Below are 17,441 nucleotides of genomic sequence, written 5' to 3' on the forward strand. Positions count from 1 at the left end.
TGGCCCCCTGGCATAACTTTGCTAGAAAAAGATCCTGGTGTTATTTGTCTCTCAGAAACAGCTCATAACTTCCCTTCAACTCATTCATGTCACCTAAAAGGTAAACCCGTTTCTCCATCACCTGTTCAGCTCTGATGATTCAGTAAGGACATCTCCTGGTTTCATCTGCATGTTTCCCTCTCACCACATATCCAAACCGACATCATGACCAGCAGCTTTTACAGCTGTGGCTCCAGCAAACATCAGCTGATACTAGAAATTAATATTAAATCAATTCTAACAACAGCTGATCAAGCTTAAACGTGCTGCTGTTGTTTAACGCGACATCCGCTGGTTTCCTCTTTCTGGCGCAAAGTGGGCGAGAAATAAACGAGAGAGAAAAGCCGATCAGCTGATCATTGATCAGTTTCATGATTGAAGTAGCAACAGGAGAGGGAGGGGGAGAGAATCAGAGGAGAAGAGGCAGCTGTGCAGCAAAGACACAGAATAACTCCAGCTTTGTGTCTTTTTTTAATTCTAGCTAAAGTACGGGACAAACTTTGTCTCTCTAGCTCAATATGAAACGTGTAATATTTTCTCTGAATGAGGGACCATTCCATTTTTTAAGGAGCCGTTGAATAAAATAAAGTTCACTATCAGTAGCTGTAAACTTGGTTTATATCTGACCCAGATAGACTGCAGGTCATAACTTCTTACCTGAAGTTCAGTTCACCTGACACTGGGACTGGCGGCTGCCTCGGGTCTCTCCTCCTGCCTCCCGTTTCTGTCATGCACCAGCTGGCCTCCACCACTTGCTAATGTTACTGAATCTGTGGAAGCTACACCATAGCCACCACCAAACAACCGAGTTATTTTTACACATCCACCACCTCTCATTGTTCATGCCGTTACAAAAAAAAAAAAAAGTCATCAGCCCACTGGCAAATGCCCGGTATGCCCGATGGCCAGTCCAGCTGGCTCTCCTACCTTTGCTAACATGAGGCTCATAGCGCAGAAGCCGATGCTGCATTCACTTACACTCAGATATCTAAGCTTCACTGTGAAAACGTAATCGTATATTTGATATTTCATTGACTTTTATTGTTTTCGCTTTGGGGTGGCACCTGGGGTGGCCAGTCTGGTTGGGGGGGTGGCCTGTGCCACCCCGCTGGACACACCACAGGAACTAGAGAAGTGAAAGGGAGGGTGTTTGGGAGGATTTGAAGGATTTTTTTGACATTTCAGTTCACACTCCACGTCAGTTGGCGGCGGTAATGCACCATTTTGCTGTTTGCGAACCGCCAATATAAAGAAGAAGAAGGTCGTCCATCTCGTTGTTCTACCTGTTCGCTGAGCTCCATGGAATTTCTGTGCCAAGAGTTTTGCTTGCCCATTAAGCAGTACCAGGAAGATAATTTTCCAGACTTCACCACCATGCACATTAGCTGCGGGTCGCCACCTCCGTCAGGTTAACTGGTAAGTTTTTCATTCTCCCTGAGCAACATGGGCTGAATTTTGGGAGTCAGTTTAATTTATAGCAACAAGTTGAAACGTCAGTAGTGAATACTATACGGCACTGTCATGTTGGGAGAGCCGTATGCATGGGACCTGCTGACTTGTTGGAGTTTAATCTGCTGACAGCAATCAGCACCTGAGCTGATTTCCTGATTAGAGTGTGATGTCACGCAAAAACCGGAATTGAACTAGCTTTTTATTCTTTATTTTTATTTCTTTTAAATGAAGTTTATTGAACAGCATACAAAAAGATAACGTATACAAAAGAACACGTGTGAAAAGTTTGTCATGAGCTAGATTCGAAACCAGGCCTCCTGGTCTCAAGGCCAAACTGGTTCTCAGAATGCATGAACTAGTTTTTCAGCATCACTCTGAGACAGGATATTTCTAATTTTGGAGATGGTGCGCAAGTGTTGTTTAATACAGGGAGTGCAGAATTATTAGGCAAGTTGTACTTTTGAGGAATAATTTTATTATTGAACAACAACCATGTTCTCAATGAACCCAAAAAACTCATTAATATCAAAGCTGAATGTTTTTGGAAGTAGTTTTTAGTTTGTTTTTAGCTTTACAACAAAAAACAAATATATACCCATTTCAATTATTTATTTTTACCAGTGAAACCAATATAAACAAAACAAAAACAAATCAGCAACCAATATAGCCACCTTTCTTTGCAAGGACACTCAAAAGCCTGCCATCCATGGATTCTGTCAGTGTTTTGATCTGTTCACCATCAACATTGCGTGCAGCAGCAACCACAGCCTCCCAGACACTGTTCAGAGAGGTGTACTGTTTTCCCTCCTTGTAATGGTGAACATTTCAGAAACTTTTCAGTCACAGCTGAGCTGCAGTCTAATATGACCGTGCAGTCGGTTTCTCTTTTATACCCTTTCTTGCCAGCCACGCTGTGGAGTACTTGGAAAAATCATGTTTTTCTTGAAGGATGCAGACTTCTTCCTGTACCACTGCTTGAAGGTGGTGTCTTCCAGAAACTGGCAGTCCTCAAAGCCCGAAAAGGCCCCACAAGTTCATCTTTGATGATACCAGCCCAAACCAGTCAGACTGGAGCTCTCTGCCCTTTACCAATCCAGCCACGGGCCCATCCATCTGGTCCATAAAACCTTAGAAAAATCAGTCTTGAGATATTTCTTGGCCCAGTCTTGACGTTTCAGCTTGTGTGTCTTGTTCAGTGGTGGTCGTCTTTCAGCCTTTCTTACCTTGGCCATGTCTCTGAGTATTGCACACCTTGTGCTTTTGGGCACTCCAGTGATGTTGCAGCTCTGAAATATGGCCAAACTTAGTGACTTAGTGATGGCCCGCTTGAAGCTGACGCTCCGGAGCGTGTGTCGAAAAAAACAACACACTGGTTCAGAAGAACTGTGTTGAGGCTTGCTTCGTTTGCTTCATTACGCACGAAGTGAATCATTTGCGGGATTTGTGGAGTGTCTTGATGGTGACAGATAGCAAACCACTGATCATTCTACTGAGAGATTTGGTTCTGTTGTGTGGGAGTATTTTGAGTTGATTCTGGTCAATCGGGTGGGTTTTCCAGCTTTGTGTTCTGGCTGTTTGCTTTTGTTTTGTGGGTCTGTATTTTATCTGAAAATGGGAAAAACTTAAAATGTGAAAAATCTGCTTTTCATAATATAAATATCATTAAATAACTTCCATTTGACTCGTAACATTTAATGTTTAATGTATTTTATTTAAAAAAAAATCTTAAAATGTTAGTCTACAAAATGTGCAGCAATTTAATTTATTTATTCTCTTTAGTTGACAGTTTGTGGAGCCATAACTGCATCTCTACCAGTTTTTCTGCACTCCAGCCTAGAGCTGGGCGATATGACCCAAAATTCATATCTCGATATTTTTTAGCTGGATGGCGATATAAGATATATATCTCGATAATTTTTTTTAAGCCATAAAGTAAGAACAAAAAGAGAGTTCTTAGTCAAAGCTGTGTCCCAGATGTCACACAGGCACTTTTATTAACATACAGCATAGATGTACTTGGAAAAAAAACTACTCAAAAATAAATTAAATGCATCATGTTTTTAATTTGCAAGTTCATAAGCATTTTCCATTTCCATTTCACAATCAATTCTACCCCCAGGTCAAAAATATGTATAGGAAAATTTCCCTAATATAATATTATTTATAAATATACCCGTCTAGAGATTAAATGCATAAGTAAATGGAGGCAGGACCTCACAGCAGAAGCATACTGCATAATGTGCATTATTATATGTATGTTATATGTAACGTGGTATTTTTTTCAAAATGCATGTTCAAACAAAGAAAGTTTACTGGTCAAAATTATTTATTAAACAAATAAACTACATTTTTTAACACCAAAAAATACACGTTCAAAGCAACACAACAGCAGCCCAATATGAGACAGAGTTCCACTCTGTAGAGTGGGCTATCATTATGAAGGAGTTGGTTTTATTTTGTGGATTCAAGCTGCTCTTCATATTTTTGGCCACCAGATGTCACCAGAGAGGACTGTTGAAAAGCTTCGAGTAATGAACCGTTTTTCAATACAAGCTTCAATGCTTCCAGAAAGCTTCATTTGTCCATCACTAGCTTGACTTTTCTCAGGTCATGGGCAGTTATTTTGCGCCTTGGTTTTTCCACACACTTCTTCCGACCCTGTTGACTATTTTGAATGAAACGCTTGATTGTTCGATGATCACGCTTCAGAAGCTTTGCAATTTTAAGACTGCTGCATCCCTCTGCAAGATATCTCACTATTGTTGACTTTTCTGAGCCTGTCAAGTCCTTCATTTTGCCAAAGGAAAGGAAGTTCTCTAATAATTATGCACACCTGATATATGCATCACCTAATATGCTTTCGAGCCTATACAGCTTGGAGTAAGACAACATGCATGAAGAGGATGATGTGGACAAAATACTCATTTGCCTAATAATTCTGCACTCCCTGTATATGACTCCAAGGTTCCTCACAGTATTACTGGAGGCCAAGATAATGCCATCTAGAGTAAGGATCTGGTTAGAACAACTCATTTAGAAAATATCAGGTTGTTCTTAGCTCTGAATTATAAAACGACTTGTGGTAACTTGCTGCTTTTAATTTTGCTGACATACAGTTAAATTATTATTTCATCCTTGAACTTTGAGATTTGTATTCCCTACAGTATGATTCAAAAAGAATAATCTAGAACCACGTTGGCTGCTCTAATATAACTGACCGTATACCCTGACTGAACACATTTGATTATGCTCAAATATGTTTGTAGTTCAATTAGAGCTGGGCGATATAAAAATTTTTCATATCACGATATGATTTTTTTCATTTCAGTCGATGACGATATATATCACGATATAAGCCAAGTAACTATATTTGTATAATTTAAATGTGCCGTTGCTCACAAGTAAAATGTGAAATAATTAGCAGCTTGTTTTAATTTAAACATGAGACTTTTTCAGATAAATAAAGGCAAATATTGCAAACTACACAAACTATTCCAAAATAGGACAAACAAAACAGACTACTAAATTGTCAATTCCACTTAGAAACAAAATATTAATTCTAAAAATAAATCTTAGTTCGTTTTACAGAAGAACAGACAAAATTGACTAACTTTTGTCAATATCAAATAAACTGAGAACTAAAAGGAAATTCTCAACCTCTCCTTGTTGTATAGCTTAGCTTTTCAAACAGTTTCAACGGTGACTTTAGTCTGACAAAAGCCGAATGTCGACTTACCGCTTTCAGTCAGAGATTGAGCATGCACTGCTTTATTGTATTTCCAGACTTGCTTTTGGCACAATTTACAGTTTTTGTCAAACTTGAAATAGCCGAAATACCTTCACACTACTGAACTTCCATTCGACAATCTGGAATTGGAACCCTCATTGGGTTTTTTTCGTCGGTAACCTTCGCTCACGCTCTCGGTTGATTTTTCTCTAGTCGGCAAACTCATTTCCTTCATTACCCGGGCGGCCCGGCTGGCTACTTCCCAAACAAATACATATGTGCGCCTTGGCACTTGTGCTGCACGTAACAAGTCACGTGACGTGACGCTGCGGCGCTACTTAATTTGGATTGGCTGTTCTTTTTTTTTTTTTTTTCTTTTTTTCAAGAGGACAAGCGAGATGAGGCCTATCGCAATAGTAAAATTTTTCCATCGAGAAAAAGTTATTTCGCAATATATATCGTTATCCTTCTATTGCCCAGCTCTAAGTTCAATTATAATATGGATCATTATTGTTTAGCAGACACTAACTGCAAAACTGAGTATCCCAGACACCGGGGGCGAAACTGAGCAATGAAGAAAAGCAGCAAATCTAAACAAACTGGAACTTTTTACTGTTTCTGTAATGAATGAGCTGATCAATAATCCTGATCAATGGTTTTTCATGCTTGCAGGAGGAGTAGTCTTGCCGTGAAGTCACAAGAAGATAGAGGCATGCATCTGGAGAGAGGACGAGGTGGGTAGAATTTTCTTTCTCTGCACTCGCATCTCCAGCGTGCCCGCGTTAGCGCACATTCAGCGAGCCTCCAGTGAACCTCCAGCGAGCCTCCAGCGAGCCCGGGATCGTTGGAGTCAAACTGGAGGTGCGCTTGTGCCTCTCCAGCGAGCCCGCATTGATGCCTCTCCAGCGTATCCGCGATGACGCCTCTCCAGCGAGCCCGCGATGACGCCTCTCCAGCGAGCCCGCGATGATGCGCCTCCAGCGAGCCCGCGATGATGCGCCTCCAGCGAGCCCGCGATGACGCCTCTCCAGCGGGCCCGCGATGATGCGCCTCCAGCGGGCCCGCGTTGACACAGCTCCAGCGAGCCTCCAGTGACCCTCCAGCGATCCCGGGGTCGCTGGAGTCAAACTGGAGGTGCGCTTGTGTCTCCAGCGGGCCCGCGTTGACGCCTCTCCAGCGGGCCCGCGTTGACGCCTCTCCAGCGGGCCCGCGTTGACGCCTCTCCAGCGGGCCCGCGTTGACGCGTCTGCAGCGTGCCCGCGTTGACGCGTCTGCAGCGTGCCCGCTTTAACAAGCCTGCGACAAAAGAAGTTCTCTCACTCAGAGGAGTCTCTGACTTTCTCTTTGTTTTCTTTTAGTTATCAACACAGACTCTGATGATGAACAACCTCATGTAAAAGTACCAGGTATGGAATATTTTAATGTTAAGTGTGTTTTTGTGTCTGTGTGTGAGAAGATTAATCTTTTTTTAACCAGGACATGTCCTGGTTAGGGACATGCCTCCTGCACATATTAAACAAATATGTAAGACTGCTTTCTTTGTGCAACATTTCTAAAGTTAGAAATATCCTGTCTTAGAGTGATGCTGAAAAACTAGTTGATGCATTTATTACTTCCAGGCTGGACTACTGTGATTCATTATTATCAGGATGTCCTAAAAACTCCCTGAAAAGCCTTCAGTTAATCCAAAGAGAGACAAGAGAGAGCACATTTCTGCTGACATACAGTTAAATTATTATTTCATCCTTGAACTTTGAGATTTGTATTCCCTACAGTATGATTCAAAAAGAATAATCTAGAACCACGTTGGCTGCTCTAATATAACTGACCGTATACCCTGACTGAACACATTTGATTATGCTCAAATATGTTTGTAGTTCAATTAGAGCTGGGCGATATAAAATTTTTTCATATCACGATATGATTTTTTTCATTTCAGTCGATAACGATATATATCACGATATAAGCCAAGTAACTATATTTGTATAATTTAAATGTGCCGTTGCTCACAAGTAAAATGTGAAATAATTAGCAGCTTGTTTTAATTTAAACATGAGACTTTTTCAGATAAATAAAGGCAAATATTGCAAACTACACAAACTATTCCAAAATAGGACAAACAAAACAGACTACTAAATTGTCAATTCCACTTAGAAACAAAATATTAATTCTAAAAATAAATCTTAGTTCGTTTTACAGAAGAACAGACAAAATTGACTAACTTTTGTCAATATCAAATAAACTGAGAACTAAAAGGAAATTCTCAACCTCTCCTTGTTGTATAGCTTAGCTTTTCAAACAGTTTCAACGGTGACTTTAGTCTGACAAAAGCCGAATGTCGACTTACCGCTTTCAGTCAGAGATTGAGCATGCACTGCTTTATTGTATTTCCAGACTTGCTTTTGGCACAATTTACAGTTTTTGTCAAACTTGAAATAGCCGAAATACCTTCACACTACTGAACTTCCATTCGACAATCTGGAATTGGAACCCTCATTGGGTTTTTTTCGTCGGTAACCTTCGCTCACGCTCTCGGTTGATTTTTCTCTAGTCGGCAAACTCATTTCCTTCATTACCCGGGCGGCCCGGCTGGCTGCTTCCCAAACAAATACATATGTGCGCCTTGGCACTTGTGCTGCACGTAACAAGTCACGTGACGTGACGCTGCGGCGCTACTTAATTTGGATTGGCTGTTCTTTTTTTTTTTTTTTCTTTTTTCAAGAGGACAAGCGAGATGAGGCCTATCGCAATAGTAAATTTTTCCATCGAGAAAAGTTATTTCGCAATATATATCGTTATCCTTCTATTGCCCAGCTCTAAGTTCAATTATAATATGGATCATTATTGTTTAGCAGACACTAACTGCAAAACTGAGTATCCCAGACACCGGGGGCGAAACTGAGCAATGAAGAAAAGCAGCAAATCTAAACAAACTGGAACTTTTTACTGTTTCTGTAATGAATGAGCTGATCAATAATCCTGATCAATGGTTTTTCATGCTTGCAGGAGGAGTAGTCTTGCCGTGAAGTCACAAGAAGATAGAGGCATGCATCTGGAGAGAGGACGAGGGGGGTAGAATTTTCTTTCTCTGCACTCGCATCTCCAGCGTGCCCGCGTTAGCGCACATTCAGCGAGCCTCCAGTGAACCTCCAGCGAGCCTCCAGCGAGCCCGGGATCGTTGGGGATCGTTGGAGTCAAACTGGAGGTGCGCTTGTGCCTCTCCAGCGTATCCGCGATGACGCCTCTCCAGCGTATCCGCGATGACGCCTCTCCAGCGGGCCCGCGATGATGCGCCTCCAGCGGGCCCGCGTTGACACAGCTCCAGCGAGCCTCCAGTGACCCTCCAGCGATCCCGGGGTCGCTGGAGTCAAACTGGAGGTGCGCTTGTGTCTCCAGCGGGCCCGCGTTGACGCCTTTCCAGCGGGCTTGCGTTGACGCGTCTGCAGCGTGCCCGCGTTGACGCGTCTGCAGCGTGCCCGCTTTAACAAGCCTGCGACAAAAGAAGTTCTCTCACTCAGAGGAGTCTCTGACTTTCTCTTTGTTTTCTTTTAGTTATCAACACAGACTCTGATGATGAACAACCTCATGTAAAAGTACCAGGTATGGAATATTTTAATGTTAAGTGTGTTTTTGTGTCTGTGTGTGAGAAGATTAATCTTTTTTTAACCAGGACATGTCCTGGTTAGGGACATGCCTCCTGCACATATTAAACAAATATGTAAGACTGCTTTCTTTGTGCAACATTTCTAAAGTTAGAAATATCCTGTCTTAGAGTGATGCTGAAAAACTAGTTGATGCATTTATTACTTCCAGGCTGGACTACTGTGATTCATTATTATCAGGATGTCCTAAAAACTCCCTGAAAAGCCTTCAGTTAATCCAAAGAGAGACAAGAGAGAGCACATTTCTGCTGACATACAGTTAAATTATTATTTCATCCTTGAACTTTGAGATTTGTATTCCCTACAGTATGATTCAAAAAGAATAATCTAGAACCACGTTGGCTGCTCTAATATAACTGACCGTATACCCTGACTGAACACATTTGATTATGCTCAAATATGTTTGTAGTTCAATTAGAGCTGGGCGATATAAAATTTTTTCATATCACGATATGATTTTTTTCATTTCAGTCGATAACGATATATATCACGATATAAGCCAAGTAACTATATTTGTATAATTTAAATGTGCCGTTGCTCACAAGTAAAATGTGAAATAATTAGCAGCTTGTTTTAATTTAAACATGAGACTTTTTCAGATAAATAAAGGCAAATATTGCAAACTACACAAACTATTCCAAAATAGGACAAACAAAACAGACTACTAAATTGTCAATTCCACTTAGAAACAAAATATTAATTCTAAAAATAAATCTTAGTTCGTTTTACAGAAGAACAGACAAAATTGACTAACTTTTGTCAATATCAAATAAACTGAGAACTAAAAGGAAATTCTCAACCTCTCCTTGTTGTATAGCTTAGCTTTTCAAACAGTTTCAACGGTGACTTTAGTCTGACAAAAGCCGAATGTCGACTTACCGCTTTCAGTCAGAGATTGAGCATGCACTGCTTTATTGTATTTCCAGACTTGCTTTTGGCACAATTTACAGTTTTTGTCAAACTTGAAATAGCCGAAATACCTTCACACTACTGAACTTCCATTCGACAATCTGGAATTGGAACCCTCATTGGGTTTTTTTCGTCGGTAACCTTCGCTCACGCTCTCGGTTGATTTTTCTCTAGTCGGCAAACTCATTTCCTTCATTACCCGGGCGGCCCGGCTGGCTACTTCCCAAACAAATACATATGTGCGCCTTGGCACTTGTGCTGCACGTAACAAGTCACGTGACGTGACGCTGCGGCGCTACTTAATTTGGATTGGCTGTTCTTTTTTTTTTTTTTTTTTCTTTTTTCAAGAGGACAAGCGAGATGAGGCCTATCGCAATAGTAAAATTTTTCCATCGAGAAAAAGTTATTTCGCAATATATATCGTTATCCTTCTATTGCCCAGCTCTAAGTTCAATTATAATATGGATCATTATTGTTTAGCAGACACTAACTGCAAAACTGAGTATCCCAGACACCGGGGGCGAAACTGAGCAATGAAGAAAAGCAGCAAATCTAAACAAACTGGAACTTTTTACTGTTTCTGTAATGAATGAGCTGATCAATAATCCTGATCAATGGTTTTTCATGCTTGCAGGAGGAGTAGTCTTGCCGTGAAGTCACAAGAAGATAGAGGCATGCATCTGGAGAGAGGACGAGGGGGTAGAATTTTCTTTCTCTGCACTCGCATCTCCAGCGTGCCCGCGTTAGCGCACATTCAGCGAGCCTCCAGTGAACCTCCAGCGAGCCTCCAGCGAACCTCCAGCGAGCCTCCAGCGAGCCCGGGATCGTTGGGGATCGTTGGAGTTCGTTGGAGTCAAACTGGAGGTGCGCTTGTGCCTCTCCAACGAGCCCGCATTGATGCCTCTCCAGCGGGCCCGCGATGACGCCTCTCCAGCGGGCCCGCGATGATGCGCCTCTCCAGCGGGCCCGCGTTGACACAGCTCCAGCGAGCCTCCAGTGACCCTCCAGCGACCCCGGGATCGCTGGAGTCAAACTGGAGGTGCGCTTGTGTCTCCAGCGGGCCCGCGTTGACGCGTCTGCAGCGGGCCCGCGTTGACGCGTCTGCAGCGGGCCCGCTTTAACAAGCCTGCGACAAAAGAAGTTCTCTCACTCAGAGGAGTCTCTGACTTTCTCTTTGTTTTCTTTTAGTTATCAACACAGACTCTGATGATGAACAACCTCATGTAAAATCCCCCTGTTAAATCTAGAATTCAAAATCCTGCTCCTCATATACAAGGTCTTAAAGAATCAGGCCCCATCTTATCTTAATGACCTTGTAGTACCTATTAGAGCACTGACCGCCGCAGTCTGACTGTCTCTGACCGCCGCCGTCTCTGACCTCCGCAGTACGACAGTCTCTGACCGCCGCCGTCTCTGACCGCCGCCGTCTCTGACCGCCGCCGTCTCTGACCGCCGCCGTCTTTCACCTCCGCAGACTGACTGTCTCTGACCGCCGCAGTCCGACAGTCTTTGACCGCCGCCGTCTCTAACCGCCGCCGTCTTTGACCGCCGCAGTCCGACAGTCTTTGACCGCCGCTGTCTCTGACCGCCGCCGTCTCTAACCGCCGCCGTCTCTGACAATCTCTGACCTCCACCGTCTCTGACAGCCACCGTTTCTTACAGTCTCTGACCGCCGCAGTCCGACAGTCTCTGACCGCCGCCGTCTTTGACCGCCACAGTCTGACAGTCTCTGACCGCCGCAGTCTCTGACTGCCGCCGTCTGACAGTCTCTGTCCGCAGTCTGACAGTGTATGACCGCTGCCGTCTCTGACCGCCGCAGTCCGACAGTCTTTGACCGCCGCCGTCTCTGACAGCCACCGTTTCTTACAGTCTCTGACCGCCGCAGTCCGACAGTCTCTGACCGCCGCCGTCTCTGACCGCCGCAGTCTGACAGTCTTTGACCGCCGACGTCTCTGACCACCGCAGTCCGACAGTCTCTGACCGCCGCCGTCTTTGACCACCGGAGTCTCTGACCGCCGCAGTCTGACAGTCTCTGTCCGCCGCCGTCTCTGACCTCCGCAGTCCGACAGTCTCTGACCGCCGCCGTCTTTGACAATCTCTGACCTCCACCGTCTCTGACAGCCGCCGTTTCTGACAGTGTTTGACCGCCGCCATCTCTGACCGCCGCCGTCTCTGACCACCGCAGTCTGACAGTCTCAGACCGCCGCCGTCTCTGACCGCCGCCGTCTTTAACTGCCGCAGTCTTGACAGTCTCTAACGCCGCCGTCTCTGACAATCTCTGACCTCCACCATCTCTGACAGTCATTTACCGTCGCCATCTCTGACCGCCGCAGTCTGACACTCTCAGACCGCCGCCGTCTTTAACCGCCGCCGTCTTTCACCTCCGCAGACTGACTGTCTTTGACCGCCGCCGTCTCTGACCGCCGCAGTCCGACAGTCTTTGACCGCCGCCGTCTCTGACTGCCGCAGTCTGACAGTCTTTGACCGCCGCCGTCTCTAACCGCCGCTGTCTCTGACAATCTCTGACCTCCACCGTCTCTGACAGCCACCGTTTCTTACAGTCTTTGACCGCCGCCATCTCTGACCGCCGCAGTCCGACAGTCTTTGACCGCCGCCGTCTTTGTCAGTCTTTGACCGTCTTTGACCGTCTTCGGCCGCCTTCGGCCGCCGTCTCTGACCGCCGCCGTCCGACAGTCTCTGACCGCCACCGTCTCTGACCGCCGCAGTCTGACAGTCTATGACTGCCGCAGTCTGACAGTCTCTGTCCGCCGCCGTCTCTGACCTCCGCAGTCTGACAGTCTCTGTCCGCCGCCGTCTCTGACCGCCGCAGTCTGACAGTCTTTGACCTCCGCCGTCTCTGACCGCCGCAGTCTGACAGTCTTTGACCTCCGCCGTCTCTGACCGCCGCAGTCTGACTGTCTCTGACCGCCGCCGTCTCTGACCGCCGCAGTCCGACAGTCTTTGACCGCCGCCGTCTCTGACAGCCACCGTTTCTTACAGTCTTTGACGGCCGCCGTCTTTAACCGCCGCCGTCTTTCACCTCCGCAGTCTGACAGTCTCTGACCGCCGCCGTCTCTGACCGCCGCAGTCTGACAGTCTTTGACCGCCGCCGTCTCTAACCGCCGCCGTCTCTGACAATCTCTGACCTCCACCGTCTCTGACAGCCACCGTTTCTTACAGTCTTTGACCGCCGCCATCTCTGACCGCCGCAGTCCGACAGTCTTTGACCGCCGCCGTCTCTGACCGCCGCAGTCCGACAGTCTTTGACCGCCGCCATCTTTGTCAGTCTTTGACCGTCTTCGGCCGCCGTCTCTGACCGCCGCAGTCCGACAGTCTTTGACCGCCGCCGTATCTGACCGCTGCAGTCTGACTGTCTCTGACCGCCGCCGTCTTTGACCTCCGCAGACTGACTGTCTCTGACTGCCACCGTCTCTGTCCGCCGCAGTCCGACAGTCCCTGACCGCCGCCGTCTTTGACCGCCGCAGTCCGACAGTCTCTGACCGCCGCAGTCTGACAGTCTCTGACCGCCGCCGTCTTTGACCTCCGCAGACTGACTGTCTCTGACTGCCGCCGTCTCTGTCCGCCGCAGTCCGACAGTCTCTGACCGCCGCCGTCTCTGACCGCCGCAGTCTGTCCGCCGCAGTCCGACAGTCTCTGACCGCCGCCGTCTTTGACCGCCACAGTCTGACAGTCTCTGACTGCCGCAGTCTTGACAGTCTCTGACCGCTGCCGTCTCTGACCGCCGCCGTCTGACAGTCGTCCCCAACTCTCTGTGAATGGTACTCATGGCCATTGATCAGTGGGTTTTGGTCATGAGAATTTGCATAATTATGATTAAAGAACTGACCTCCCAGCCCGTTGTTCCTTCCGTGGGCTGGTTTCAGTCATTATGCAAATGTACTGTTTATAAGGTTGGGGAAACCTGCAGTCAGCTGAGACTGAAGAAGTCACCTGCCACAAAACGCTACATCCAGATGAACAAATTCAACTTTTGGAGATTTACTTTACTGGATGATTGAACATGTATCAAGAAGATTGGCCAGCTAAGACAGCTGGGTCTAGAGATGCTTTTTAAGTAAAGGTTTAACTACAGCCAGCTTGAAGGCCTGTGGTACATAGCCGATTATTAGAGATAGGATAGGTTGATCATATTTAAGATTGAAGCATTAATTAATGGCAGGACTTCTTTGAGCAGTTTTGTAGGAATGGGGTCTAAAAGACACGTTGATGGTTTGGAGGTATTAATTATTGATCAGTTGGAGAAAAAGAGTCTAACTTAGCATCAATGGTACTAAAAGTAGCTGTAGATAATATTACATCTGTGGGATGATTATTGGTAATTTTTTCTGTAATGATAAAAATTTTATTTGTGAAGAAATTAATGAAGTCATTACTAGTTAACGTTAAAGGGATGGTTGGACAGTGCTGAAGAGAAACCTGGGCTTGTTCTTATTGTCTTCAATCAGTGACGAATAGTAAGATGTTCTGGCTTTACGGAGGGCTTTCTTAGCAACTCTGACTGACCCACTTACACTTCTGATGGATCAGGAATTAATTTTTACAGGTTCATTTTCTGCAGGCAGGTTTCTGAGAGAGCGTTCCATAGATGGATACATAAAAAAATGAAAAATTACATGTATGCGCTAACTTTCTAAACATGTAACAAACACATTTATGTCGGCCTTGGCTCATTAGTTCTTGTCTTTAAATGAACTTTGTGTGTGTTTCACGTACTGCACTTTCAAAGACTGAATGAACCAGCATTGCAGCCAGGGAAGGTTGAAGCCGCCCACTGCACCTGTATGGCCGGAGTCGTGGAGACCTGCAGCCATGTCGCTGCTCCTCTGTTTAGCAACAGTGAGGATCCGTGGCACAAGGACTGTTACAGATTAACCTGCATGCTGGGTTTTGCTGGGTAATATGACCAAGATACAGCCAGAGGTTGGCCATAAGATGGACTTCTCCTCTTCAGCTGCCCAAAAAAAGGCTCTTGATCAAAACATAAATAGACCATCCGTGTTGCCAGGTAAAAGGAGCCGTGCTATTGGATACTTTGCTGGAACACAGTAAAGCTGTGGGTCGTGGGAATGACCCATAATGTTTTATCTAGGGATCTAGATTTATGCCTGTAGTGCACTGCCATGTAAATAATTTGCATTTACTGAATATGTACAGACTGAGTCCCACTGTTCAAAAGTTGAATAAAGAAACAAACTAATTTTTGCCTTTTTTTTTTTTATTAAAACCACTTTATAGAACAATCACATCAGTTACAATGTAGAATCCATGTCATTTATACAGGGAGTGCAGAATTATTAGGCAACTTAACAAAAACCAAATATATACCCATTTCAATTATTTGTTTTTACCAGTGAAACCAATATAACATCTCCACATTCACCTTGTAGTACCATATCACCCTATTAGAGCACTTCGCTCTCACACTGCAGGCCTACTTGTTGTTCCTAGAGTATTTAAAAGTAGAATGGGAGGCAGAGCCTTCAGTTTTCAGGCCCCTCTTCTGTGGAACCAGCTTCCAGTTTAGATTCAGGAGACAGACACCATCTCTACTTTCAAGATTAGGCTTAAAACTTTCCTTTTTGCTAAAGCATATAGTATGCATTTGAAGTACACTTTGAATTGGGACAGCCATCGTCGCGTGGCGGTGACGTACTCGCACTTGAAATGCGTACTTCAAGCGTGCATACCCTGAATTGGGACACAGCCTCAATATGCGTACTTGTGCGTACTTGCGTTCTCGTGTACTCGTGTTACGTCATCAGTCGGAGACCAAGTACTGTTCCAATTCGAAGTACGCATCAAGCCGAGAACGCGAAAAAGTCCCGGATGTGTTCTCGCTCCGCCCGTTTTATCGAGCATGCATCGGTGTGGTACAGCTAAATATCCCAGAATGCATTTCGTCCAAAACTCAACAGCAGACTCCCGGCACATCGTTTTCAACCCCCCCCCTCCGCTCGCGGACTTCTCACTACTCAGGTTAAAGAAACCCCAGCAGCTGTCTATAGTATTGAGTGTCCACTAGAATAGAAATAAAAGCGTTCTAACATCTCACCTGCTTGTTTTTATTAAGGTATGTACACGTATGTACATGTACACTATTTTTATTAATAGAGGTTTCACTACTGAGGTTAAACATGATATATAAGTCACTTAGATCACTTCTAAATGTTAATGTTTGGTTTATTTCAGTGTTTTATTTGTTCCTGAGTAAACCGGTTTGGCTGTGATTACAGTTAAGCTTCATAACATGTTACTCACAGTTACATTAAGAGGGGACGGCAGTAAAAACTCCGGACCTGTGACATCATCACGTACGCAGGTGTTCCAATTGTACAAATCGCGAGTCCGTGCTCGCGTTCTCGGCGGGTACGTACTCCTGTGCGTTCTCGGCGAGTACGTACTCGCGTACTTGAGAATTGAGAAACGGCCCCTGAATTGGGACACAGCCTAAGTGTGAAGTCTGCAGCTCTGAAGCATGTGACACACCCACATACTAACCTTTAACCTTTACCCAGACCCAGCACACTTTTAAAAAAAAACAACTGTATTTGACAAAACTACAAGAGCAGTAGCACAATGATTACATAACACATATACAGTACCAAACTTAAACACAGAAGAAGGAAAATAGTTCCAAAATGACGAAGAAGGAGAAAAAAGCAAAGCTTTGTATCAAGTACCCGTTTGAATGTTGAACTGAGAGCAGATTAATAACGTCTGAACTGCTTTATGATCAGAGGAAAGTTTGATAGTGTCAGTATAGTTGTGCATTTCCATCATGACAGTGAGGACATGGGTCTCTGTTCAGATGATAGAGACGAGTTTATGCTGTTGTCCTGATGTGGTCCAGATAAGACGCCGTTCCAAAACCACTGAGAATCACGTTTTATAGCATCTCTTTTATAAAAATGTGTGAAGTGTGAGCACGGCTAAAATAAATGAACAGACTCGTGTGTGACATCACGAGTGTTTTTAGGACACCTTTGGTAGGACACACCTGTGGACATGTTTAAAGATGAGGTGATTCCAACAGAAGACTGTATATGGTTAGAAACAGGATACCCCAGGAACAGAGCTCTGACCTCTTCACCTACAGCAGAGCAGGCGTGAGAGCAGGAGGGTGCTGATCCAGTCTGGGCCCGTGATGAAACACTGATTTTAGATGAGACGCACCAAAGACATGTTCCCAGGAGTTACAGTAAGGTGACGAGGTGTTCTTTAATTCTTGATAATTAAACATATAACTGTCTATAACAGTCGGTCTATCACAAGGAGTGTTTCAGAACACAGAATTGTGATTTTTGCGAACCTGACGATGAAAACCTGAGAGCTTAAAATACATTTTGTCAACATCATAATTACAAACAAGACATTAGTTTAAGCCTGCGATTTTAGAAAGGATATGAAGAGGATGACATCACACATACTTGTAGAAACCTGCATAATTGTTGAATCCAGCCAACCTTAAATGTGTCGTTTAGAAAGGAGAAAGAAAGAAAGTTAAGAGCAGTGTTCTCATAAGAGTTCATTATTGAAGATTTCTTTACATAATGAGTTTGATTCTTCCAAAGCTGAAGAGTCGGTGATTCATTCCCACCTATAAAGCCACGGCAGGATAAGCTCACCTGGCG

General features: G+C 44.7%; 1 long non-coding RNA gene across 1 annotated transcript; it reads left to right on the top strand.

The window, feature by feature from the left end:
- Window positions 1–1,317: 1,317 nt before the first annotated feature.
- On the top strand, window positions 1,318–10,485 carry LOC112842220 (uncharacterized). The gene is made up of 5 exons (XR_003213956.1): window positions 1,318–1,455; window positions 5,891–5,952; window positions 6,577–6,624; window positions 8,225–8,818; window positions 10,424–10,485. It is a non-coding gene; the product is annotated as an uncharacterized LOC112842220 (long non-coding RNA).
- The last annotated feature ends 6,956 nt before the right edge of the window (window positions 10,486–17,441 follow it).

This window comes from Oreochromis niloticus, linkage group LG14, assembly GCF_001858045.2.
Source record: "Oreochromis niloticus isolate F11D_XX linkage group LG14, O_niloticus_UMD_NMBU, whole genome shotgun sequence".
Taxonomy (NCBI): Eukaryota; Metazoa; Chordata; class Actinopteri; order Cichliformes; family Cichlidae; genus Oreochromis; species Oreochromis niloticus.